The following is a 25,664-nucleotide window of genomic DNA, read 5'->3' on the forward strand; positions in this document are numbered from 1 at the left end:
GAGGTTGCCACGCTCTGTCTCTGCCTGGGACTCTCCTCGCCCTGCGCTGGGGCGCTCCCGCACGGCACAGACGAAACAGGACACACACTGCCTCATGTGTCCCGGCAACATTTGCGCAAGATGCACGGCCTGTCAGAGGGCCCAAGAGTCCACATCCAGGCCTGGATCCTCCAGCCAAGGGTGGTTTTCCGCCGGCAGAGGCAGCAAGACCGTCCCCGCCTGCGAGCTGCGATGGAGACGTGCCTGGGAATGTCACGCCCGGGGTGCAGGAGCACGATTATTCCAATAATCAATCACCCAAATTGAATTGCTTATTTGTACATCTGATTGTCTTTGCATTATTTAGAAGCCAGCCTGACAGCAGGCCTCTAACTCATGCCAAATAGATTTAGGAGACTCGGAAACATCTCTTTCTAATTGTTTAGACAGGTATATTGATTACCGCTTCCTCTTCCAGGGTTCCCTAAAGCCCATTATGTCCTTTGCACACTCCACACACACACACACACAGGCACACCCAGGCCAGGGTTAGCAGCGCCGGAGGCCATGGTGGGCTGAGCCGAGGCAGGGGGCCGGGGGGCCGGACAGATGTGTGGGTGTCCTCCAGGGGTGGCCTGCACAGTGCTTCCTCCGAGAAGCCAGCCAGCTCCCCCAAAGTCCCCGTATCCCAATTGCCCCCCGCTCCTCCCAGGAACAGGAGGAACTAGCCCGGAACTGGGGCAGGAGGTGAGATTGGTTCTAACATTTTTTTTTAATTTCTGCAGAACAGCTGACAAGGGACTGAGGAGATGCTGCCCTGTGGGGGTTCGGGGGGGGGCAGGGATGGAGCTGCGAGACTGTGTGACTGTGGGCCCGCCCTCCTGCCCCCACCTGGCACCCCTGGCCAGCCTGCAGCTTTATTACACTGTCATTCTCCTTGGATGTTAAATATGATAAATTAAAGAGTAACGAAATTAATGTCCTGGGAGCTGATGGCTTTGGCGCTTAGTCTATCTCTTGAAGAAAAAGAAAACTTTGATGTGGACTGTTTTTTTGGACTTTTTTTTCCTTCTTTCTCACTGGCAGAGTTTACTGTTCTGCCTTCTTTTCTCTCCCAGCCTCCCCCGAGGGGAATCTGCGTGACAAACATCCTCCTGAGGCAGCTCGTCCTGAAGCCTGAGCTCTGGCCCCGGGGGGTCCTGTCTGGCTCAGGGGCCTGAGCCGGCACCTGCAGCCTCCCGTGTGCTCACCTGCGGCAGGTGAGGCCCTGCTTCAGGGAGGGGCACGGGCGGGTGGGGGAGCCCGGCAGCTTTTGCAGAAGGACATCGTGATGAGTAAGTTCATCAGGGTTGACCATAAACACTGGCTTTATTTTCCCCACGTTCCCAGTGGACACACACGACGCGGGAGTGACCAGCTCTCCGCAGTCAGGGCTCGGCCCTCATCCCCCCGACACTCGGGTGCTCTCACTTGGCTTCTTGGCCTCAGGCACACCAGGAGGACCCCAGAATGGATATTCCATTTGCCCCCAGGGCTGCGGCCCTCTCCCCTCAGGGTCTCTGTCCAGACCCAGGTCCCCATGGCAGCCCAAACCAGGAGCTGGGAGCAGCAGGTAAGAAGCCGGTGGCCCTGTCACTCTGCTGGTCCCAGCTCAGGAGGCCCTGGGTGAGAGGCAGAGGCCACAGAAGCACCGGCGCTGAACCAGCAGAGGACATGGGGCTTTCATGGGGCAGCAGGCAGAAGGCCAGAGGGTTCGGGGCCCCTGTCGGGCTTTGAACGGGGAATCTGAGTCACGGGTGGGCGAACTGCCCGTGCGAGGTCAAGGGCGAGTGAGACAGCAGGTTCCCCGTCGTGGGTTCCTGGGTGAGGGTGCCTCTGGGGGCCCCTCGGGCTCGGGACTTCAACTCGGTGGGCCTGGTTGAGTGAGTCATTAAAGGCAGCCTCCACGCCCTTCACCAAAGGCCCCAATCTGGAGATTCTCTCGCCTCCCCACAGAGGCTTGAGGCGCCCTGCAATGTGGGGTCCGGTCAGCAGCAGGTTGGGACCCCATCCCCGGACAGCCGCTGGCCAATTCAGCCTCGGCCAGGCTTTAGGTTTATAGTGTGAACTACAAACAAGGGAAGGAAGAGGAGGAGGCCGAGAGCGAGAGGATGGATGGGGTGCTCGCTGGGGGCCAAGCAGGGAAAGGAAGACCCACAGGCCTCACCGCAAACAAAGCGCCTTTCCCACTGTCTCTGCCCAGAAAAAGAACAGTCCCTCGGCCTCCGCGGAGGGTTGTTTGTTTTCAGAGAAGCCTCCCCAGGCCCCCCAGGAGATGTCAGCTGTACCAGAGACCTTTCACAACGTGAAAGGTCTTGAAATATCAGCCTAGCATCCAAGGATCCAAAGCCACGTCCCTCTTCACCCCAGCCAGGCCCCCCAGCCCCCGCCTCGTCCATCCTGTCCGCCTCAGCCCTGTTTATTTTTAGTGGCGATAAACCCAATCCTAATCATGAGAGCTGATCTTTTTGAGTAAATTTAATTAGCTACGTTTTTAACTCCACTCTCCTCAGTCTTGGCAGGAGGGAGCCATTTGTCTTGCAGACGAGGGGTCTGATGAACAGAGGGAAGGAAAAGGGGGTGATAACTCGGAACCAGCTCCCGCCCCCTACCCTGAGCTCTGTCCAAAGACACCAGTGGGTCATGCGCTTCTGGGCCACTCACCACAGGCGGCAAGATGGGGTCGCAGGGGGATGATGGGGGAGGAAAGACAGGGTCTCAGCCTGACGTGGGCTGAAGGATGCTTCTAGAACAGGTGTGTGTGCACGTGTGTGCACGTGTGACTGGGCACACGCCTGTGTCTTTAGCCATGCCTGTCGCTAACCACTCTGCCGAGGCTGCTGGTACCTTCCTGGCCTCCCTCCAGGGAGATACGCGAGAAAGGGGTGCAGCAGTCTGTTTTCTCTGCCTGTATTTTCTCCCTCTTTGTTTTTATTAAACGCTGATTATTAATATTAGAAATGGAACACTGCCACAAGAAGTCATTTGCAGTTAATAAGGCTGTCACTGCTGCCTGGGGAGTTAATAGAAGGCCGGGGAAGCCATGTGAGAACCACTTAATGGCCACATTAACCAAGTGGGTCAGAAGCAAGGAGGCAGAGTGGGCCCTAGCTGGGCTGGTCAGTTCTGATCTGGGCATGCTAGCCCAGGGCTCCCCCACTCCCATGGGGACTGGGGTCACCTGGGGTGCACAGCTGCTGGGTCTCGGGCCAACTGTGTACAAGAACCCCGGGGAGCAGCCGCCTCACAGAGCACAGCTGTGAAAACACCAGCTGGGCGCAGGCAGGACCCCCCAGGGAGGAAGGGCTGCACACCACAGCCTCACCCCCTTCCTGCAGAGGGCACCCTTCAGGTGTGGCTTCCCTACCTTGCCTCGTTGACCAACTCTGAAATGGGAAACTTGGCCAATGTGAAATGATTAGGGTCGCATTCTGGGAGCTGCTTGGATGCCTGAGAGAGAAAATTCCGAAGCCAACTTCTGCCACGTTCACTTCCTGGCTTCAGCAGAAGGAAGAAGGGGGTGGGTGAATCCTTGCTTATCTGCTGTGGGTCCTTGCAGAAGTGGGTCCAGCCTGCAGTGAAGGTAAAGGTAAAAGGCTGGGTCCCTGGAGGTGCTTGTCCCCTGGGCCGGCAAGTGAGGCCGAGAAGCCTAGCTCACCAGGCCTGGCGCACACGGGTCTTCTGCCTCCCTAAGCAGGGTCGGGTTCCGCCTTCTCCAGGAAGTATGAAAACCTATTGAACCCTTTTTTTTTTTTTTTGCCAATTTTTGGATTATTGTACAAAAAAGGTTGAGTCACAGAGACCCCACCTTTGGGAGTATATCCCACATACCTAGGAGAGTGCCAGCCCTTTGCGTGAACACAGACATCACTGAATGACGGAGGAAACACTTGCAATTCATTTCTTCCACTTAGAAAGCACTTGGGATTATTTCGGGTTCCATGAGGAGCCTTGCTCCCACCTCCAGACACACGTGGGTAGGGTTTGAGACCCATGATCCTCACGTAGCAGATGGAACTATCCCGAGTCAGACCCTTACAAAGGCACAAAGGCCAGGGTGAATGGTGAGCAAGGAGTGCACAGTCTGCTGGTCTCTCCAGGATGAGTCTGAGGCCAGAATTCACAGCCTTGGCACTGAAGGAATCATTTTACACCCCAATATTTAGAAAACTGACAAACAGGAAACAGGGATTATAATCCCAGATGACAGAGCCTCGGCAGTGACAGCAGAGCCATTGAGCTGGTCCAGCCTGGAGCCGGGAAGTTCACGTGAAGAGTGACCCACCTGCTGAGGGGTAGCTGCTTCCTGGTGCTCGGGGCTGAGAAAGATCCTAAAGCTACTTGAGACAGCAGAAAAACCAGCAGTAAGATGTGACTTGCACTCAGGTTAGCCTTACTTTTCTCCCTGTGTGGATGAAATGGGGAGAGGTGAGCTCCAGAAAGAGATCAGGCAATCTTGAGGTCGGGCAGCCCTAAAACTTTCGCTTTTTGAATACTGATTCACACACTGGGATTCAACTAAAATCAATATACATGATGTCACTTGGTGTTAGGCAATATGCAAGCTCTAGGAATACATCAACTCCTATTAAATCCCACAGGTCCTGGGTCAGCCATTGTTTATGGTTAGAGTAATTTCTTCAACTATTTTTTCCATTTCTGGTCATTGTTTCAATTCTGGGCAACTGGAAATGCATATAATGTCCAAAAGCAATTCCAAGTGCCTTGCCCATATATGTCAGTCTCTGCAGGAATCGTGTGGGACCAGGCTGCTTTCTTAGCTGTGGGTATAACTTCCACTGCCCTCCAGGGTCACCACTCTGAAAAAAGTCATGTGAAATCCTCATTTACAAACTGAATGAGGTACCCGAGTCCTTTGGACACCAAGGGGTCAAGAAGTATGAAGCTGGATACAAGACATGTTTTTCTGGTCCTGTAGAGTGAGGTGTGGGTCTTAATAAGCAGAAGATACCCACATTCTCCATGGGACCTCAGAACATGCAGGGTTGTGTCTCGTGTCACCCGCTGCCCTGTCACAGGACTCCACACGTGACACCCTCAAATCCCACAGGGATTTGGGATCTGGGCCTGTGGAGACTTACTCAAGGGCTTCTCAGCCAACCACACTTTATTCCCTTCTCCTTTTACCCTGGGAATAGCACGCCTTGTTCAGAAAGTGGCTGATTGATGAGAAACCCGAATATGGAAATTCTCAAAAATGCCAAGATAGTGAAGGCAAACAAGTGACTTTGGAGACCAGAGTCTGAGAAAATGTGGAAAGAATGCCTGTCTGGAGAGGCCATGGTCCAGAGGAAACTGACTTTGAAGCCCGAAGTCCAGTCCCATTCGGGTTCCCAAAGTCCCCTCAGTCTCTATGAGGCCAATTCTTGGCAATTGGAAGTGCATAGAATGTCCAAAAGCAATATTCTTTGCTAAAATCTGTAATGGCTTTTCAAAAGGAATATAAATATGTGTGTGGAGACGAGGAAACTTGTCGAGGGCACTCTCTGTGGACACTGCCCATGGGAGGGTCGAAGGGCAGGGTCCAGGTAAAGGCAGGTGGTCTTCCCAAAACCCAATACCAGCACCTTTTCAAGCTCCCAGTGTCACCCTCCCACCCGCAGGTGTGGGTGGCAGGTTTGAGGACTGGCTAAATAAGCGGGCAGAGCGCAACACTCCTCCAACCCAAATCTCTAAAACCTTTAAAGATCAAGGGAGTTCCTGGCATGCTATTAAGTTACACAGATGAGGAGATGCAGGCAGTCATGCAGGAGGGTCTGTGTGCTGCTTGAGCGAGGTCTGTGGAAACTTCACTTCATCATATTCAAATTGTCTGCACTTTTCCAAATTTTCTGAATTAAATGTGTACATTTTGTAACTGAGAGGAATTTCAACTGGTTGCTGTCTGGCTCTTGACTCAAACAATTAGAGAACTGAAATGGAACAATTCCTATTGGTAGGGATTCCGATTTTTAAAACTTCCAGTTAAGACCCTGCGTGCTACATTCTAGCAACTTAATGATTCAGAACTTTCTCCTTACACTTAATTGAACTCTCTTGCTATAACAGAAGTTATTTTTTTTCACTTTATCACACAATTAGGTGAAATACAAGCCTTTTTGGAATTCCAAAATCTTCCCTGTCTTCTGTCTATAAAACAAGTAAACTTTCTCCAAGGGATTCTATTTTCAGTATCAAATGATTTCTATTTTAACTCCTAAATGACTTATATGCTTCTTTCCCTTGTTTTCTTTATAAAAGTCTGGCCAGAACTGGCTTCGTGGGTTGTTTTGTTTTTTTTTTTTTAAGATTTATTTATTTATACAAGCACTGGTTACAGTCAGAAGCGCGGGAGGGTGAGAGGATTCACCAGAGCCAGAGCAGGGAACAGAACAGGCAGACTGACGAAATACACTGCTGAGCGGAGCAGCGGGCACACAGGAGAGGTCTGTTGTGCCATGGTGGGACCCTCGCCGGCGCTGCAGAGGCTGCGGGCAGCTTCGCAACCCAGTGCTCAACTGCTGTGCCATAGGGGAGGCCCTGGCTTCGTGTTCTTAAGTGGTAACTTGTTTACAAACACACCCCCTTTCAACTGGTGGAAGAAGGATCCACCAGATAATTCTTTCAACAGAAAGTGCTCAGGGGTTAGCAATGTTTCTTCATGTACTTAGTATCTACTAATTCCCATTATTGTAATATTCCTTCCCTACTGTGAATTCTCATTATAAAAAACTCGAGTATATGTGATTTTAATTCTGTGTACTCTTTATACATTAGTGTTACAGTCTGAGTATATAAAAGTCACAAGCCCTCCTACAATATTAAATAAAGATGTATTGAAATATATACAGTAAAACAATACCTAATAACATGGAAAGATGACAAAATATTATTGAGTCAGTTTAAATAACAGACGACCAAACAGTATATAAAAATAATCACGGTTTGGTAAAACTGAATGTGAATATATGGTCATGGAAAAAAAGAGTAGAAGGACATGAACCAAGACAAGTAATGTGAACTATCTCCAAATGGTGGTAGTTTAAAGCGTTTTTTTTAATTTCCCAGGGTTTGTAGTCCATAGTGTTCTCAGTGGAATGTGTATTACATCATCTACAAAAATAAATGAAATGCTTTTTAAATAAAAGAGAAAATATTTTGAAAATTTGGATATAGGGTCAAGCACATAAAATAATCTCTAACCCTGTGTAATATCAAAAAGTGCTTTAAAAAAGATTACGAGCACCTCATTAAGTTTGCATAGATTGGGGGCCTTAAATGTTTCCAGGGACCAAGGCGAGTCAAGGAAAATCATCTCCTGTTACTTGTCACTGATGGTCTCTCAGCTCAGTGCTCCTGATTTTACTGCATTGTTTTCACAAGAAGCAAAACTATCTGTGTCCTGTTACTAGATCACTCCAGCATTATTTCCTTGAAAAGACCTTCAGTTCCTTCAACATAAATCCCCGCAACATGTGGTCTCCTTTCACAAGATTGTATTCTGAGTTTGGCCTTTCTGACCAGGAGGCTGTGCAACAAAATTAAAATTTATGTCTTTGCATTTGTCCTGATGGAACTTCAACACATCCTGTGGGGTTTTATTGAAAATAAAAGGAAGTAAAATGAGACCCTGTCTGGTATCATCTGTCAACATTAGCCATAAATAAATGAAAATGTTAATTGTAATAAAACTCCTATATCTAGGGAAAAAAAAAAAACTCCTATATCACCAAGAGGTGGTTATTTCTGTAATTTTGGAAGTAGATGGTTAAAGGCTGAGGCCAACCACGGAAGGACAGTCGATTTTAGGGTGCCCAAGTCTATGGCGTGTGCGAAGCAATGATGAGAATAGACAAAACTGAACAATGAGGGACTGACTGAGAAGATTATCTGTACCAGGTCAGCTCTGCAAAGGTGCTGTGTCAGGCAGATGGGGGAGACTGGGCAGACAGAGTGGGTCCCAGAAGAAGCTGACTCCCAAGAGACCTGAGTCAGGGGGTGTCCAGGTCCCCAGAGGCTTCAGCAAGTTCCAGAACTTCTGGGCAGCGAGCAGGAGTGCCACATGGAGCACGAGGAAAGACGTGGTGTCTTCATTTCTAAAGGGAAAGATGTGACATTTCTTACCCCCGAATGCCTGTCAACAGTGCACCTATTTCTTTACCTGAATTTTCTGAAAAACAAAAGGTTGCATCTCATGGAGAATTGTCATTTTCTTATGCTCTTTCTAAGGGAATCTTGCTAAAGCCTGGTGCACATTTTGCAAAATAAACAAAAGCAAAATGGCACACCACGGGGCCAGATCGGAGGTGAAATGACACATGAAGTGTTGGGGTGGCTTTGGGGGCTTTGGGGGGCTGGAACACACTTCCACCCCTGCTGGAACACACTTTTACACCGGCCTGAGACTTGCTACCTCATTCTGTCCAAGTTTGGGGCCAAAAGTCATCTACTCAGATAAGCCTCCCTTGACCACACTTACCTCAACAGCGGTGTCTCTTCTGCTCTGAGTTCTGCTCAGTTCTGTCTTCCATTAATCAGGAAAGTGGCTGATGCGGATAAGCAGCCAAGGGCTGATCTCAGGTCTCATGGTCGTGATAAAGGAGCGTAGGTCACCAAGCGCTCATCAGAGCCTTTTGATTGAAAGCTGTCACTTCTCCCCAACTTACGGGGCTTCCTGGGGACAGTCTTCCCTTGACAGCTCCTCTCTCCTCCCGGGCTACCTCACACACATCCACGCTGGTCACAGAACAGCCCAGCTTTCCAACGCATGGCTCAGAACCCGCCCTTTTCCCCTAATTATGATCACTGAGGTCAAGCGGGTTTATATCGTTGCATCTGTTTTAGGGGTTACAAGTTCAAATCTCTACGAATGTACGTTGTCACCTCATGCCCACCAGCAGCACCCCCAGAATGCTCCTCCATGGCCCATGGGGCCCCTCCCTCCCACCACCTCCTAAGCTGGTTGCCTCTGCTTTGAAGTCAGAAGTCAGGGGTGGATTATTGGTTTGGTCTGTTTGCTTTGTTTCTCTAGAGCCCTTGACTGGAGAACCCAGTTGAGCACGTTTGACAGCTCTGGGTGTAATGGGTCAGGAATGGAGGCCACCTGCGTCCCTTCTTGCCATCTTTAATTTTGATACTTAATTTAATGCTAAGCAGCTGCATAAACACTCACCTGAAGTACAGGAACTGGAGTGCCGGCGTCTAGTTTAAAAATAGCATCCTGCCCCTCCAGCTGGCTCCCTCAGGCCAAGCTGATTTAGTGTTTTCATCGAGGGCCTGGCGAAGAACGAGGAGCTACCCCAAGTGTAGAGTCAGGAACAGGACACTGTGCAGGTTTTCTGATCCAGCAGACCGGGTAATGGAGGAGTCAGAGTCCTCAGTGGTTTTGCAGGTTTTTATTGGGATTTACCCGGTACACAGCAGGCAGGGGTGCTGGGGGACCGGGAGGCTGGCAGGCCTCCCAGCCCCCAACAAGTCCTCACTCTATCTGGGCCCTCCGGTGATCTCCGCTTCTGCTTCTTTGCTTCTCTCTCGGCTTCTCTTTAGGCTTCTGCTGGCGTCCCCGTGACGCTGACCTTAGAAGCACAGTCTTAGCCCAGGTGAATCCCATCTACCTATGCCCACACCCTACTCCAGATGCCCGCCATCAGGCATGCATTCAGGACCGCAAGGATCCATCATCGGTCCTGATGGAGGGAGGGCAGAAAAGCCTGACATTTTTCCTTACCCTACACCAAGCCAATCTCTTCCCACACAGCCTGTGGTCATCAGGGATGGGGGGGTCTGGTCCCACGAGCAGCCCTGGCCCCTGTGTTGCATCGAGGTACCCCCTCACCTCATCTGACCTGAGCCTTGGGTCTGACTGCGGACAAGGCCTGACCTACTTTATCTGGTTTACCCCTCAGCACCCCACCCTGGATGTGAAGCAGCTCAGCCTCTGTGGTTCCATCTGCATCTGGTCACCCCAAGTCACCATGGAGCCAGCGCCTTCTCCAGCCTGCCCTGCCTCCCGGAAGGGAGAAATAACTAGCATCAGGGTCAAGTCGCTTCCTTGTGGGTAAACTCCAAAACAGATGTCAAGTTCAATGCAATCCCCAGTCCTCGTGTTACTGGCACTTGACAATCATTTAATTTGTCTAATTTGACCCAATCTGCATTGCCCCGTTTAGCTACACCTATAATGTCAAGTATTGTATTTTAGAGAGACGGAGAGAGGCAGAGAGAGGAGAGAGCCTGCATGATGCCCTTGGCTCAGAGCTAAGACTCTCAACCCATTTTCCCAAAAATGTAAAGATAAGGCAATGCCGGATTTCAAGGGTGTGAGTCAGGAATAGATGATTAGAAATTTCTCTTCCTAAAGAAATCTTCGATAAAATACACCTGTTTAATTCACATGTGGCCTTCTTCACTTCGGTTATGTGAACAAAGCTGAACCCTTTCTGCAGGCAAAAATGTTAAAAAGAAAAGACAAAGCCCTTTGGTTTTTCCCAGTGCTCTGATGAGCTGCCCTCCCTGCTGGGAGCTGACATTTCACTCACTTTTCCTCTCTGGCCTTCCTAATGTGTGAGCCTTATCTCTCTCCTGTTTGGAAATGTAATAAGAAGTTTTTCTGGCTACAACCAACATTTCAGGAGCCAGTACCTGAAAAATGGAGAATGCTATAAACAACAGGCATCTGATAAGACAGCTAGAAAAATAACAAAAAGTAATATAAAATGTCAGGTTTTAATCAAGATAATTAAAAGGAAAGATCGTGTGCCTGGAACAGGCAAATCTTTCCTAATTATAAAAGTGCAAATTCTATTTAATTCTGCCTTGTATGTGCCAGATATGCCAGATGTTGGAAGCTAGAAAGATAGGTCAGACATAGTCTTTGCACACTGGTTAGGAAGGGAGAGAGCTGCTGAAAATGTTGAAATTATTATCACGGCGCTAACCATTGTTTTGCTTAGCATGAGGGGATCAGAAAACTATAGAGCAGGACATTAAAGGTTGAGTGGGAGTTTGTGACATGAATATGGGCAGGAAAGGCAGTCTGAACAGCAGGCAGCATGGAGTGACCAGTGTAGACTCTATGCAGAGATGTGGCGGGAGAGGAATAGAAAGGGAGGCAGAGTCAGGATGGATAAAAGCGCACCAGACTAGATTCACACAGCTTCTAACTAGTTATGCCAGATGCCTGACAATCTCCTTAACATCTCTGGCCTTCCCATGCCTTCCTGTCTTTGCACATGCTGTTTGCTCTGCCTGGAACGGTCTCAGCCTGTTCATTTTGACAGCATTTCACTCTTTCTTCAAGACTCACCTCTGGTGTCTCCCTCCTGCTAAGGGATTCATTGAGAGAGCCTCCCTGACCCCGCCCTTCACTCTAGTATGGCAATAGGGAGGAGAGTAGATATATAGCTCAGGAGCGATTAATAAAACCATTATAAACGAAAAGAGAGTCAGATTTGAAATCCAATTATATCCCAGCAAACACTAGAAAATCAATTTAAAACCTCTTAGAATTTATTAGAGTTCTGTAAGTAGCCATGTGTTAAGTAAAAATGTGGGAAATGTGGGGGAAAAAAAAAACAGATTTCCCTATATGCCAACAATAATGTTTAAAGATAAAATGGAAGTAAAATTATATTTACAGAAGCAAAAAATATTAACTATCCACACACACACAAAAAAAAAAACTAAAAAGACATGCAAGACCTATATGAGGGTAACTATAAAATTGGAGAAAAATTTGAATAAATAATGTTCCTGGATGGAAAGACAGAATTTTTCCAATGTTAACATTTCCTAAAAGTAAGTAATAAGATTAATACAATCTAAATAAAAATCTCACTTAGATATTTTGAATATTGCCAAAATGTTTTTAAGTTTTTTTAGAAGCAAACAGGAAAGAAATAACTATAATTGAAACTAGAGTAATGGAGTTTCCTTTGCCCAAACGGACACTAACATTGTCTATACCACAGTGGTGATTCAATGACTTTGACCCTGGCCAAACAACCACAAGAAAGTCCAGTGAAACAGAATTAATGGTCCAAAAATAAGTAGAAGTTATTGATTGTTAAAAGACACTGAAAGACAACATTGTGGGCTGTTCAGACAATAAAAGATATAGCAAAATTGTTTAATTATGTGAAAAATGAATGAAATGTTAGTGTATATGAAATATTAGTATAGACACACATCCACATAAATTTCAGGAATTAATGAACACAATTTAAAGACAGCCAAAAGAACAGATAAATATCTTAAGGTTCTCTGAATGAATAAAATATCTTTTAAACAAAAAGAGATTAGAAGAAGACAGAGGATATACTAGTAGGTGTAATTATATGAAATGTAAATTTGCATACACAAGAAATGATAATAGACAAAATCAAGTTATTTTGTCAAGTGAAAAAATGGAGACATATTTGTAAAAAACTGAAAAACTAATGACACTCATATAGAGAGCCCTTAAAAAAAAAACAAGAAAACATTGATGATAAAAATGGAAAGTAAAATAGAAAGCAAATGAGATGTCAATAAAATTCACAAATGAAGAAATATAAAATTAATAATAAGATTTAAATTTTGTTATCACTAATAATATTTTTAAAAGATCTTTTAGTCTAATATACAGATTTTTTTAAACAGTTGCTTTTTTTATTTATTTTTTTAAAGATTTATTTATTTATTTATATAAGCACTGGGTACAGTCAGAAGCTCAGGAGGGTGAGAGAATTCACCAGAGCCAGAGCGGGGAACAGAGCAGGCAGAATGATGAGGTACACTGCTGAGGGGAGCAGCGGGTGGCAGGAGAGGTCTGCGTGCCATGTGAGACCCTCACCTGGTGGCCGGAGATCGAACTGGTGCTGCAGAGGCTGCGGTCAGCTTCGCAACCCAGTGCTCAACCACTGCGCCACCGGGGAGGCCCAACATGCAGATATTTTTAATGGTAATATTTAATGTCAGCACTAGTTAAGACAGACATATTGATGTACAGTTGCTGGGAGCATGAAGGGATCTAACCTTTGTAGAAGTCATTTACAAAGTGTTTAAGCATTAAAAATAGAACAAAATTCTAGCTTTAAACTAGCACAGTAAAAGCATCTTACCTTTTTATCTCTCAAAAATAACCACATGAAGAATAAAACAGGGCCAAAATGTTCATTTTCCATGAAACGAGGGGACATCCTTAAATATAGAGACAGCATATGAAATCCAGTGCTTTGGAAAAATAAGAAATTATGAGCAGAGTGGAAAGAAGCTTAGTGGACAGAGAAGTTCCATGGACAGCAAAAACCCAAACTTCTAGAGTGTTCCTACTCCATCATCTTTAGTATGACCATTCATACTACTTCCTTTTCCCCTCATGATAGCTACTGGAGCACCAGCCATTACATCTGTTTTCCAAGTAGGAAGAAAAAAAAAAAAAGGGCAAAAGGCCAAATTCATCTACATGCCAAATGAGTCAGTTCCTTCAAGAGATTTTCCTTTCCACATGCAAATCAACCACCAGCTCTATAAGGGAGGCAGGAAAATGCTATTCATTAGCTGGAAACATTATTCCCTGCTCCCTGTGGGTCTGTTGCTAAGCGAGAAAGGGAGAGAGAATTTAGTCTAGCAAACTTGTAGTTTTTCCCTCTGAAATCTTTGATAACACAGAAAGACGAAGAATCAAAAGCTAGTAATGCATACACATTATTTATAGATGTGGAACCAAAAACAATGATAAAATGGGAAAGGTTTTCTCTTTGGGGAGAAAAAAAGAACAGAATAAAGAGGGAACCATAAGGCTGGTAGTTCCTTTTTATTATAACCCTTTTAGAACTATTTGGCTTTTTATGCTATGGACATGCACTCATCCATTAAAATAAAATATAATTTAAAACATTGTGTTTGAAGAGATCATAGTAAATGCAAAGTTGTCCATCTCATTAGTAACCAAATTAAAAGAACAAGGACATATCCCTTCCACTCAATGCTTTATAAAATATTAAAATAGTCATAATGGTAAGCGTTGGCTCAGGTGTGCGGAAACAGGTCCACAAATAATGTTGATGGGGGACTGTAAATTGATACAACATTTTTAGATAGAAGGTTGGCAGGTTCTATTAAAACTTTAAAATATGCAGATCCTTCAACCCAGAAATTTCACTTCTAGGTTTCTACCCTAGAAAAAAAAATACTTGTCATAAAAGCAAAATGGCACAGACAAGGATTTTCATTTCATAGTAGGAAAAAGTTTAAAACACCATTGTCCACCCAGCAACAAGAAAATGACTGGATGAGCTGTGTGCTATATAGACCATGGGACTCAATTCTTAAGGTCCTGTTTCTTTTTTTTTTAAGATTTATTTATTTATGCATACAAGAGCTGGGGTACAGGCCAGAAGCACAGGGGGTGAGAGGATTCACCAGAGACAGAGTGGGGAGCAGAACAGGCAGACTGACCAAAGTACACAGCTGAGGGGAGCAGCGGGTGAGTCAGGAGAGGTCTGCTGCGCCATGTGGGTTCCTCCCCGGCCAGGAATCGAACTCTTTCTGCAGTGGCTGCAGATAGCTTCATAGATGGTGTCTTAACTCTTGCACCACCAGGGAGGCCCCCAAGATCCTATTTCTTAAAGGCGATACGACTTACATGGTTTGCCCTGCAAAGAACTTTCACGTAGATCATTAAATGGAAAGAGCAAGTGTGTAATAATACAGACAAAATTGCAACAGATTTGATATATATATATATATCTTTTCAAAAGTCTGGAAGGATAGTATTTAATACAACCTAGAGGTCACCTTTATTGAGGGGAATCTGATTGGAGAAGAAAGAGAAGGTCTGCAAGAGAATCCACCCATCAATACAACTTTCTCCTTAAAACATGACAAGCATAAAAGCACATTACAAGCATAAAAGCAAAATCCTCCTGGTGCTGAAGCGTTGCCCCTTGCTCTGTTTCTGGGGCATCTCACCCACCTGCAGCAAGGAAGTTCCTCTTCAGAAGATCACAGGTGTTACAGAAAAATCCAAGGGAATAAAGAAAACAACCTATTTTTCACTTTACCTACTTTTGAAATGTTTGTTTTAAGTGGGTGATTAGCCAGTTTCGTTAAGGATGAGATCTCAGGTAGAAATTATCCTTTGAAAGCACTGCTTGAAAAGAAACCCACCCATGTAAACAAAATCAAAAATACACACAATTCAAAGGCCACTGCACAGGTATTTTAAGAACAAGCTGTATTCAGTCAAAGGCAAGTCTGCTAACTTCCTTCAGCAGAGTCCCACCCTCTCTTTCCAGTCCAGGGAAACAGGAATGGAACAGGTCGTGCTGGTGACGTGTACATACGGGTCCTGACCGCAGTGTGTGTTTCAGGCATGCAAGGCTGCTTTTCTATCACCACCGTGTTGTTACTTTGCTCCATTTCAATTTGTTAAGTTCACAGTCCACCTCACATCAGACAGGGAGGAGGCCCTAAATCTGGCAGGCTGGAGAAGACAGGCACTGTTAGTGCAGAACATTCCAGGGGTAGGTGGACAAAGCGAGAAACTCACTGTCTCTTCCACCCAGCACAGAGCTCCAGCCAGGAGGGGAACAATAGCATTGCCCATGCAAAAGCGCAAGAGCAGGGTAAATTTCAGGAGGTCAGAATAGCATTACATGGTCAGGAATTTTCCTCCTCCAAGCCCTGGGGGAATAAGACACTCCACTCATATTATGTCATATCAAATATTTGAAATAGCTTGGATGGGGTCCAGAAGCCAGTTTGGGGTCCTCTCTCTTCTTTCTTTCAGAGCTGGTAAAGAAATTTCCTGAGATATGTGTGATGTGTGTGGAATTCCAGAGCAAGTTATCTGCAGCGTTTGCACATTGGCCTGGAGTTACTTTTTGCTACCTATGCAGAGTTTGCGGATGAGAGAAAAGTAACTGCTCCCTTTTTGAATAAAATGCTCGCTCATTGCAAATTGCCCCCAAAACATTGCTAGGAAAAAAAAAATAAATGACCTCCCTATTTCTATTGTCCTTGGCAACAAATTCAAATACTCAAAATTAATCTTCCTATACACAAACAATAAATCTGAAGAAGAAGAAATCAAAAAGACCATCCCTTTTGTTATTGAAACAAAAAAAATCAAATATTTGGGAATAAATCTAACAAAAGAGGTAAAGGACCTATACAAAGAAAACTATAAAACACTGTTAAAAGAAATAGAAGAAGACACAAAGAAATGGAGAGACATCCCCTGCTCATGGATTGGAAGAATAAACATTATTAAAATGGCCATCCTTCCAAAAGCAATATACAGATTCAATGCTATTCCAATGACACCTTCTTAAAGCTTCTTTGTGAAGGAAGAGATGGATTCGCCAACATACAGCCAAGAAAATTCCTGTTTAGGCAAAGCCAGTAAAAAGCACGGCCTTGAGTGTGGGTTGGGAGCGCTTGGGAGGGTGTCTGTCTGTCCCAGAGACAATAATCCCTCCTTAGCACACAGCCTGTGCTTGCACATCCTCATAGCCAAGCTGGGCAGCCCTTCCAGGACCCTTGGATGAGCAGTAAGTCTTCCAAAGGATGACGCCGTCCGTCCCAGCCTTGCCTCATGCACTGCACAGAATCGGTCAACCCAGCCCAGCTCTCCCCCAGGCCCACGTCACCCTGCTGCCCTCGGTCCCTTGGCCCGCAGCAGCTCTGGGTGCAGCCCCCTCTGTGTGTGGTCCTGCCCACGCCCTCTGACTGGCCAGTCTGATGTGACCGGCCTGGGATGATGGGGTGTCACCTCCCACCTCAGGACACCACCAAGAAGTGATTGTGGCAAGGTGGCCTCTGCAGGTTTTACCAATTAGCAAAGCAGCTTTGGCTCAGCTCCTGCACTTGACCTTCACATCGGTTCTGGGAGATAAATACTCTTAACACCATTAAGCAATTAAAAATAAATCAGGGAGGGCCTCCCCGGTGGCGCAGCAGTTTAGCGCTGGGCTGCGAAGCTGCCCGCAGTCTCTGCAGCGCCAGTTCGATACCTGCCTGTCGGCGAGGGTCCCACATGGTGTGCAGACCTCTCCTGCCACACCCGCTGCTCCCCTCAGCAGTGTACTTCGTCAGTCTGCCTGTTCTGCTCCCTGCTCTGGCTCCGGTGAATCCTCTCACCCTCCCGCACTTCTGACTGTACCCAGTGCTTGCATAAATAAATAAAAAGAAAAAAAATTAAAAAAAAAAAATAAAATAAATCAGGGAGAGGAGATGGCCTGTCTGGGCACCCTACTCCAATGCTTCCCAGTATTCCGGAACATTCCTGGTGCTTCCTCCAGGCCAGCCCTAATGTCCATCCCCTCATCCTCATCCCAACAACAGTGTTACAGACTTGGGGCCGGAGCCCAGGGAGTGTCTGACCCCAGGCAGCTGTGCCTGAGCCCCCGCCTTTGCCTCCCAGCCGTCAGCTGTGGGACCCACCGGGCCTGGTGCCGTCCCGCTGGGCCTTCCCTGTCCGCCAGCACCTTCTTTCTCATCCACTCACCTCCTGCCTTGCTCTTCCTCGTGCCTTAAAGCCCATCCTCAGCAGCCTCTCCCCAGCAGCATCTACAATCCCAGGTTGCACTTGACCAGCCAGGAGCCACTTGTAAATCAAGGACTCTGGCTATAGGGCCCAGTAAGTGACAAACTGCTGGAAGAAGGAGAAGCCTGAAGCCCCAGAACAGGATGGGGTAGGGGGTGGTGGTTGCTGCCCCCCGGGGGCTGTTGTGGAAAGCCTGAGGCCTGGAAGTTCCTCCCCACCTGGGCATTGCTGCCTCCTGGCATCCACAGCTCCCACTTCCAGCCCTAAGGGGACGGTGAGCTGAGCCAACCTGGCCTGCTGGGGGAGGTCCTCGGGGCCCCGGCCTGCTTCCTGCCCAGCCAGCTGCACCCTGTGGCAATGTCCCTCCTCCTCCCCAGCGCACTGACCTGGTTTTTGTTCCATAAAAGATGAGCAACTCCTCAGAGGATCAGAGAATTTGTAGACAGCCCCTTAGCACAGAGCAGGTAGCTGGAAATGGCAGTTCCTGGCTGGAAACCTTGCCCCTTGCAGTGACTAGGATCTGGAAGCTTCGACCTTTCAGTCTTCCAGAAAGTGATGGGGGCCTTGGAAAGGTCAAGAGAGGGTCTCTCCATCAGACCACCTCAGGCCACCAGGCACCAGAAAGAACCAGTCTGGGGAGGAGGGCACCTAAGACCCACTGTGCCCCACAGCTGCTGGCCAGCTGGTCCACCTGCCCCTGACCAACTTTGCCCACTCTGTAGGGCAGGCGTCCCTGCAGACAGTAAGTGACACCTCAGTCCCCCCCCACCCCATCTTCGGGCTCCCTTCACATCTAAGACCTGCTGGCAGGAGGGGGGCTGCTCAACCAGGCCACTCCTGCCTCTCTTGTTCCTTCCACCCTGGGGGGCACCCGTGGAGGTAACTACACCCCCTGTGGGTCCAGCCATCACCAGTGTGTCCCTCCCTGTCCACCCATCTGCCCCCAGGAGCCCCTGCATCTTGTGCTGTGAGGCAGCCACCTCTCCCTGAGCCCTGGCCGCCCCAGGTGGCGCGAACCCCGCAGCCATCAGTTCTGGGCTCCTGTCAAAGCCCTTCTGCTGAGCTACGAGTCAGGGCTCCCCCAGCCCACACCAGGAGGACTCATCTCCTGCCTGCGGTTCTAGTTTCCTGAGAAAATCTGCTAAGACCAGGTTGGGAGTAAAAACCATTGGTGAAATGGAGTCAGTGAGTAATGGACAGTGCTTGTTGTAGCGGCCGCTCCCTTCTAGAGCATCTGATCTGCCCTTCTAGATCATCTGATCTGTCCTTCTAGATCATCTGATCTGAACGTCCCCTTGTTGTGCTGATGGAGAGGCTGGAGCTCTCAGAGTCTGGGGGCCGGCCCACAGCACACGGCTGGGTCTGGAAGGGCGCCGCGCCTCCGCATCTTCACACTGCAAGTCACTGCAATTCTAGGTCAAGTGTAAATAATAGAGCACGGAATGGCGAGGCCCTGCTGAACGAGATCTGCACCTCCGTATCTTTGGGCTTCAAGATCAAGGAAGAGAACTTGGAGAAAAGGCCACCGGAACTTTGAAACACTGATGGACTTGGGAAGCAGAAAAGGGCAGGGGAGGCCGTGTGCCTGAGGAGAAGGGAAACGCCTGACTCCAGACATAGGCAGGCATGCTCGGGGCTTTCAACTGTGTGCTCTGGCTGCTGCGCCCACCCAGGGGATTTTGTGAACCCCCTTTATCGCATCATTCAGACGACAGCTGTTTAGCATCACGTGTTACTCAGGCCAATGGGCACACAGAGGTGGCCAGACAGGCGTGATCCTGCCCTCCAGGGATGGATCTTCTACTTGCTAACTTATTCATCTGAAAGCCAGTTGAGGGGGGGATGCTGGCACCCTTAGGCTTCTCCTGCCCCCCACCCCAAGGGGCTATACACAGCTAAATCAAAACTTCTGGGATCATTGGTAGAATCTGACCCTGACTCTGCCCACCCTGATCTCACTTCCCACTTATAACCTCAGTCTCCTTCCAAACATCCACCTTTGGTCTTGAGCCTCGGAGGGCAGCATGGGCATGCAGGACAAGCAAGGAAAACCCAAAGTGCAAACCCAGCCAGCAGTGAACAAGACAGTCCCGGATGAAGCCAGGTCCATATGCACAAAAAGTCTTTAAACAAGTCAATTGCATCTTGAGACGTGATAGACACCTGAGATGCTTGACAGGATCAAACATTTCCTGAAGGCACATGCAGAGTTGATATATGGAACATTGAAGCAGGTGCTTAATAAAATAGCCTCTTTGTGTGTCTTTAATTGAATGAAATGTTGACAAAATATTTTTTTCATTCACTCATTATGACTCAATGAAGATTTTTTCAAATTAGCTTTATTGCCTTTCGCGTGCTGACTTAAGGCATTTTATCACATGGCTAGCCTCCCCTGCAGAATATTTTCTTAATTAACATTTGCTGCTGATCTGACGCAGGCCTTACCTGCCTTTGCGGGAATGGAATTTAATTTTTCTCTCCTTGATTGGCCTTGCCACTGTTATTCTAGACAGAATCGCCTTTAATATTCAGAGCATGTTCTCCTGTCTGCCTGCTCTCCCTCTCTAAACTCAGGGGAAGCATCAAGGGGGCTGCTTTGAGGCAGGGAAACCCTTCACACACCCCTTCCCCAAAGGCAGTGCGCTCCACAGTTGAGTTCTGCAGGTGGCATGTGTGTCCACACCAAGCCCCATCCACCGCACACCTCATCCGGACAATGCCGGGGCTGGGTTGGCAGTGTTGTCCCCAAAGCAGGGAACAGAGAATCTGAAACAATGAAGGCAGGAAGGGGCCATGGGATGCAAAACCTGTGAAATCAGCCCCAGGGGACTACTGCGGTCCTGGAGGGTCAAGCTCTCCTTTCCCCAAGGCCCTGGGGCCTGAGGACTCAGGACAGCGCAGGAGAAGACTCCAGATGTGGCAGGTGTGGCCGGCCCAGGATGCCATGAGCTGGGGACTCCAAAACAAGCCCGCATCCTGCCTGTCTCTGCTCCCAGAGCTTCCTTAGAGCAGGAATCACAGGCCAAGCCCAAAGCCGCCTGTCTCTTTCAATAGCGCCTATAATCCTATTAAAAAGGATTATTCCATTGTCCTGGCCTATCAGATCTTGGTGAGAACTCATTTAGGTCAAACTTTCAGGAAATTTACACACTGGCGGGAAGAGTGACATAAACCATGTGGCATATTTCTCAAAGGCCCTGGCTTGGCGTGCACAGCCCTGAAGTCTTGCGCGTTTTCTCTCACAGCCTCGTGGAATTCTGGCTCTGGGGCCCCGTCGGTCCTGGGTTCTAGAAGCAGACATGGGGGGTTCCAGGCAAGAGCCAGAGCCTCATAATTTCCACTGAGTGGACTTCAAATCTAGTTTAACCTCGGACCTCACCCCAAGATAGAGAGGAGAGACCAGAGCTTCAAATTCTGCTTCTTTTTCTCTACCCTTGATGGCTGCACCACAGTCACTGCCAACTGCTGTTCCTGGGACCTGGGAGAAAATGACTGCTCATAGCCCCAGTGAGGGGAGAACCCCCTGACCTCCCCACTTTCTGTGAGGGAGCAAACAAGGGACGGAACATTTACCAAATTACTGAGAGTGCAGTCTGCCCCCCAAAATCTTTGCTGCTCTAAGCCTGGGGCAGGAGGGGTGGATAGGGAAGCCAGAACCAGGTCCATGAGGTTGGGACCAAAGTATCCTCACCCAGAACCACTTTTCAGTGTCCATCGCACACGCCCGCACACACCCGCACACACACACACACACACTCCTGTGCACACACAGTGGTGAAGGCGGGTGGCAACAATGAAGAAGCAGTCAAATGCAATATCAAATTAGAAGGAGATGCCCTTCAATAGCAGCCTTGATCGGGAGGCTGCAGAGCCGTAAGGAGAGACGAAATACTGCAACATGAAGAGTCCTAGGGAGGGGGCGTAGCAGAGCAAGTCCGAACACCCAGGACAGATAGTGGACACTTCCACGGGACAATCTGACAAAGCCAAACTAGTGGTCACTGATAAATAAGTGAGGCTTGGGGTAGGAGGCATGGTGGTGGGGAAAGTCACAGGGAAGGAATGAAGAACTCCCTTTCTTGGGGTGCCCCACCTTCTCAGGTGATCAGAAGGGGGGTGCCCACCCTGACCCAAATGACCCACAAGTGTCTAGGCAGCTCTGCTGCCTGCTTTCCTTGGGAAGGGAACTGGCGGGTCAGGAGGATCTGCAGGTGGGTAAGGTAAGAACAACCCCCAGGTCTCCACAAAAAGCCTGGAGTGGAGCTGTACCCCAAATTCCTGCCTCCCATAACCGAGATTGTCACAGCTGGAAAACAGCATCTATGTACTTCCAGCTTCTCTGAGTTTCCCAAGAGCCCTCACAGTTAATTCTTCCCCAAAGCCAAAAAGAAAATAAATTACCCAAATTGGCTCAAAGTGAGTAAAATTCTATGAGTGAGAACAGAAGCACAGATGTGATGTTGGGGTGTTTGCAGCTGGACTGAACAGTAACTGAATATTCTGCCCCCCAAGAGAGCAGCTCCTCCGAATACAAAGTGGCAGCCTCTGGAGCAATCCCAGCCACTGCTGAGCACCCCTCTTCCACCCTCAAGACACCCCCTCTTTTTCCTCTGGTTAGGTAACGACTGTCTGCAAAGGCTGAAAGTCTGTTTCCAAATGGCTTCGCTGCATTTTCGCCCGACCACCAAAGATGGGTGTCCACTCAGCTGAAGGCCTAGGGGACGCAGCTCTGGGCTCTCTTGCCTGTGACCGGGACTTGGAGCCCCCTCCTCCAGGGCGGGGCTGAGACACCCTACCTTTTGCCAGGGGGCCTGCCTGGCAGGCTGTCCTGGATGGATGAGCCCTGCCCATGTCTGGAAGACCGAGGACAATCTTCTGGCCATCTTGGCTACAGGAAAAATCTGGCTGCAAAACATACAAGTCATCTGTTGATGGAAGGACAAAGTGCTGGGTGCCAGGGCGTCCCAGCCCGGGAGCTGATGTGGCTATTTATGGTGCTAGATGGGGGGGCACCCACGAAAAGAATGAGAGGATGCCCCAAAGTGATTTCTAGGGCCTTCATACACCCACCGGAGAAGAATGCCAGAAGGTTCCCAGAAGGCCTTGCAACCATCACTTCCAAAAGCAATTTAAAGGGCCAAAGTAATTGACTTTCTATTAGCTATCTTGTGGGACTGTTTCATTCCATCAACCTTTGGGCACGTGCAGACGAGCGTCTAAGCCAGCGAGGCAGCCACAATTAGCAGGGTCCCGAATTGTGTTCCTCTTCCTCTTGCTCGTTTATTACGGAGGCCCATGTTGGAAGTTAGGTAACTACTTCACAAGAGCTGTTAACAAGGCCCTGGCTTCGTAGCCTTGCATTACCCCGGGAGACAGCCTCTGCAAACACTCTCATGGGTGCTAACAGCTCTAATTAAGAAGGTGCTGCCTTCCTAATGAACCCTGGAAGATGAGGCTTTGGATAATCCAAATGGAGGGCCTTCTTCTTGACTCACTTTCTGAACCCCATTCCTGTGGGGGGGCAGGGATAAATAAAATAACATCCATGAACCTAGAGTCCAGGCTCTAGTGGGCAAAATTAGACAGGAGGCCAGAGATTATAATGCAAGGCAGATGGTATCAGGAGGCGCCACCTGAGCCACACCTCAGGCAGGGGGAGGTGGAAGATATGGAGGGAGGTCCTGTGGATACAGACCACAGGGAGAGCAACTCACCACATCCAGCTGAAGCAAAGACAATGGTGCCAGTCATTGGGCGCTGCCTTTGAACATTTCAAAACAAGTGCTAGCTTCAGGCACAGATGCATCTAGGGGCTTAAACAGTGTTGTCATCTTCTAGCCTCATCCTTTCCTCACTTCTAAGCTCCATTTTTCTCCTTTGTTGGATTCACCTGCAGGAAAGCTTTCTATCCCTAGTGCCCCTGGCAGGTCAAACACACAATCTTATTCTAACCAGCAGCCCCAGAAAGAAGGGAACTTTACTGTCACCATAGATCCAGAGACGTCCCAGAACTGAGATGCCTGGCCCAGAGAGCTGGAATGTTCTAAGTGGCCAGCCAGGGGTCATGGAGGACACACAGACTCCTGACTCCTGGGGTGGGAATGAATCCCTCCCCAAAAACAAGAATCTGAGGGCTGACACGGCATAGGGCATCAAGGCAGCCGTCCCAGAGGGATGACTTTGGACACTAGTGGTCATCATGATGACTCTGCTTTCTCACCTGTAATCAGAACGTGATTGCACAAGACGGGTGACAAGATGGCAGGGTCACAAGATGGCAGGTCATTTCACCTGGGAAGTTTGCTAAACAAAGTAGTTTTCTGGGTCTCCCTTGAGACCTTCAGAATCAGAATCTCCAGGAGGGGAGCCAAAGGGCCTTCCAGGGTGTGCAAAGCAGGTATCTAGGATTCCCAAACTGGCTGATCACCAGGATTGGCCAAGCACTCGATACAAATGCTAGTGTTCCAGCATCTTCCCTAGAGCTGTGCATTCGAGGGATGCGCTTGGGGTAGGACCTGAGAATCTATACCTGTACTGACCCCCTGTGTGTCTTATAATTAGGTAGAGTTTGGGAAACACATCTATAAACTATTTCTGGAGTTCTTAACCCCCACTGAATATTAGAGTCACAGGGAGAATTTCAAAATCTCCCAATTCCCAGGCCGGGTCAGACAATCTCTGGGAGTGTGGTGGAGGCATCAGACTTTTAATATTTCCTGAGCTGGCAATGAGTCACTGGGCCACCCGCTAAGACTGAACAGGGACAGAACAGGGAGACAGAACAATCAGTACAGAGCCTAACAAATGCTGAGCTCCCAACAAATAGATGATCATTAATTCATGGACAGTGAACAGAGTGAAATGAAATAAAAGGCTTTTAAATTTTTTACTCTGAAAGCTTTGGGGTTTTCTTTAATAATTCAAATATACAGTAAAGTGAAAAAAAGGAATATAAAGCACATCTATATACTCACAACTCAGATTTTAAAATATCAAAGTTTTGTCATTTTTGCTCCAGCTAGTTTTTCATTAAAAATGGATACAATTCAGATTTTTCATACTTCTTCCTTTCCCAGAGACAGTCGCATTACTGAAATAATTCCCATCCTCTTGGTTCTTGCTACAGATATTTCTATACGTATGGACTTAAGCAAAACTACCTGGAATGTTGTACTGTATGCTTTTAGAATGCACGTAAACAATATTACGTCCTAGGAATCATACTGCCACTTTCTTCTGAATCGATGTATCTGTGAAATTCATCCATATGCAGACATAGCAACAATTTCATTTATTATAATCACTGTTAAACATGTTCTCTGAATACAGCACCCTTTATGCATTTCCCCACTTAAGAGGGTTGTTTCTAGTTATAAACTATTGAACATATCGCTGCAATGATAATGCTTAACACACCCCCTGCAGTAAAACGGGATCTTTCCGTCTGGCCTGTTCCTGGGAGGTACAGTTGGGAGCGTGGGTCAGGTGAAGCTCCTCCTACACTCTGCACCGCCTGCCTTTACAGAGAGGCTGTAACAAATGCGCCACCCCAGCAAGGTCTGGCAGATCATGTGTCCCCACATTAGGAGCTGTTGCATTCAGTAGAAATGAACCAGGTTACAGAGCTCCCCAGATCAGTTCAACACCCCAAATCCTGTCCAGTGAGGATACCACTATGAGATGCCATCACTGCTGGCAAGAGGCTCTAGTCGTAACCTGGCTGCTGGAGACCTCCTCACCAGTGGCTCCCTCCATCACTCCCTGGAAGGAGTCAAGGTCTGCTTGGTGGAGCCACAGCAGGTGCCTGTGCCAGCGATGCAGGGGGGCTGGCATGGCTAACATGGGCATTTCCAACCTTCAGGGGTAGAATGACTTTAACTCCAAAAATGGGGAACTTCCCCAAACACAAGAAGAATCTGGATGGACAGGATGGACGGATAGCCATTGCGCTGACACGCTGCTGAGTGTGGAAAGTCACGTGTTGTTGGTTGACTGCAAGTCCTTACTTCTCAGGAGCTTGGGCATCTTTTTCATATTCGTATCAGTCTTTTAAGATTGCTCTTTTGGGAATGATGCTTTATACACTTTGTCCATATATTTCAGAGTCATTTGC

This window comes from Talpa europaea, assembly GCF_964194135.1.
Source record: "Talpa europaea genome assembly, chromosome: 14".
Taxonomy (NCBI): domain Eukaryota; kingdom Metazoa; phylum Chordata; class Mammalia; order Eulipotyphla; family Talpidae; genus Talpa; species Talpa europaea.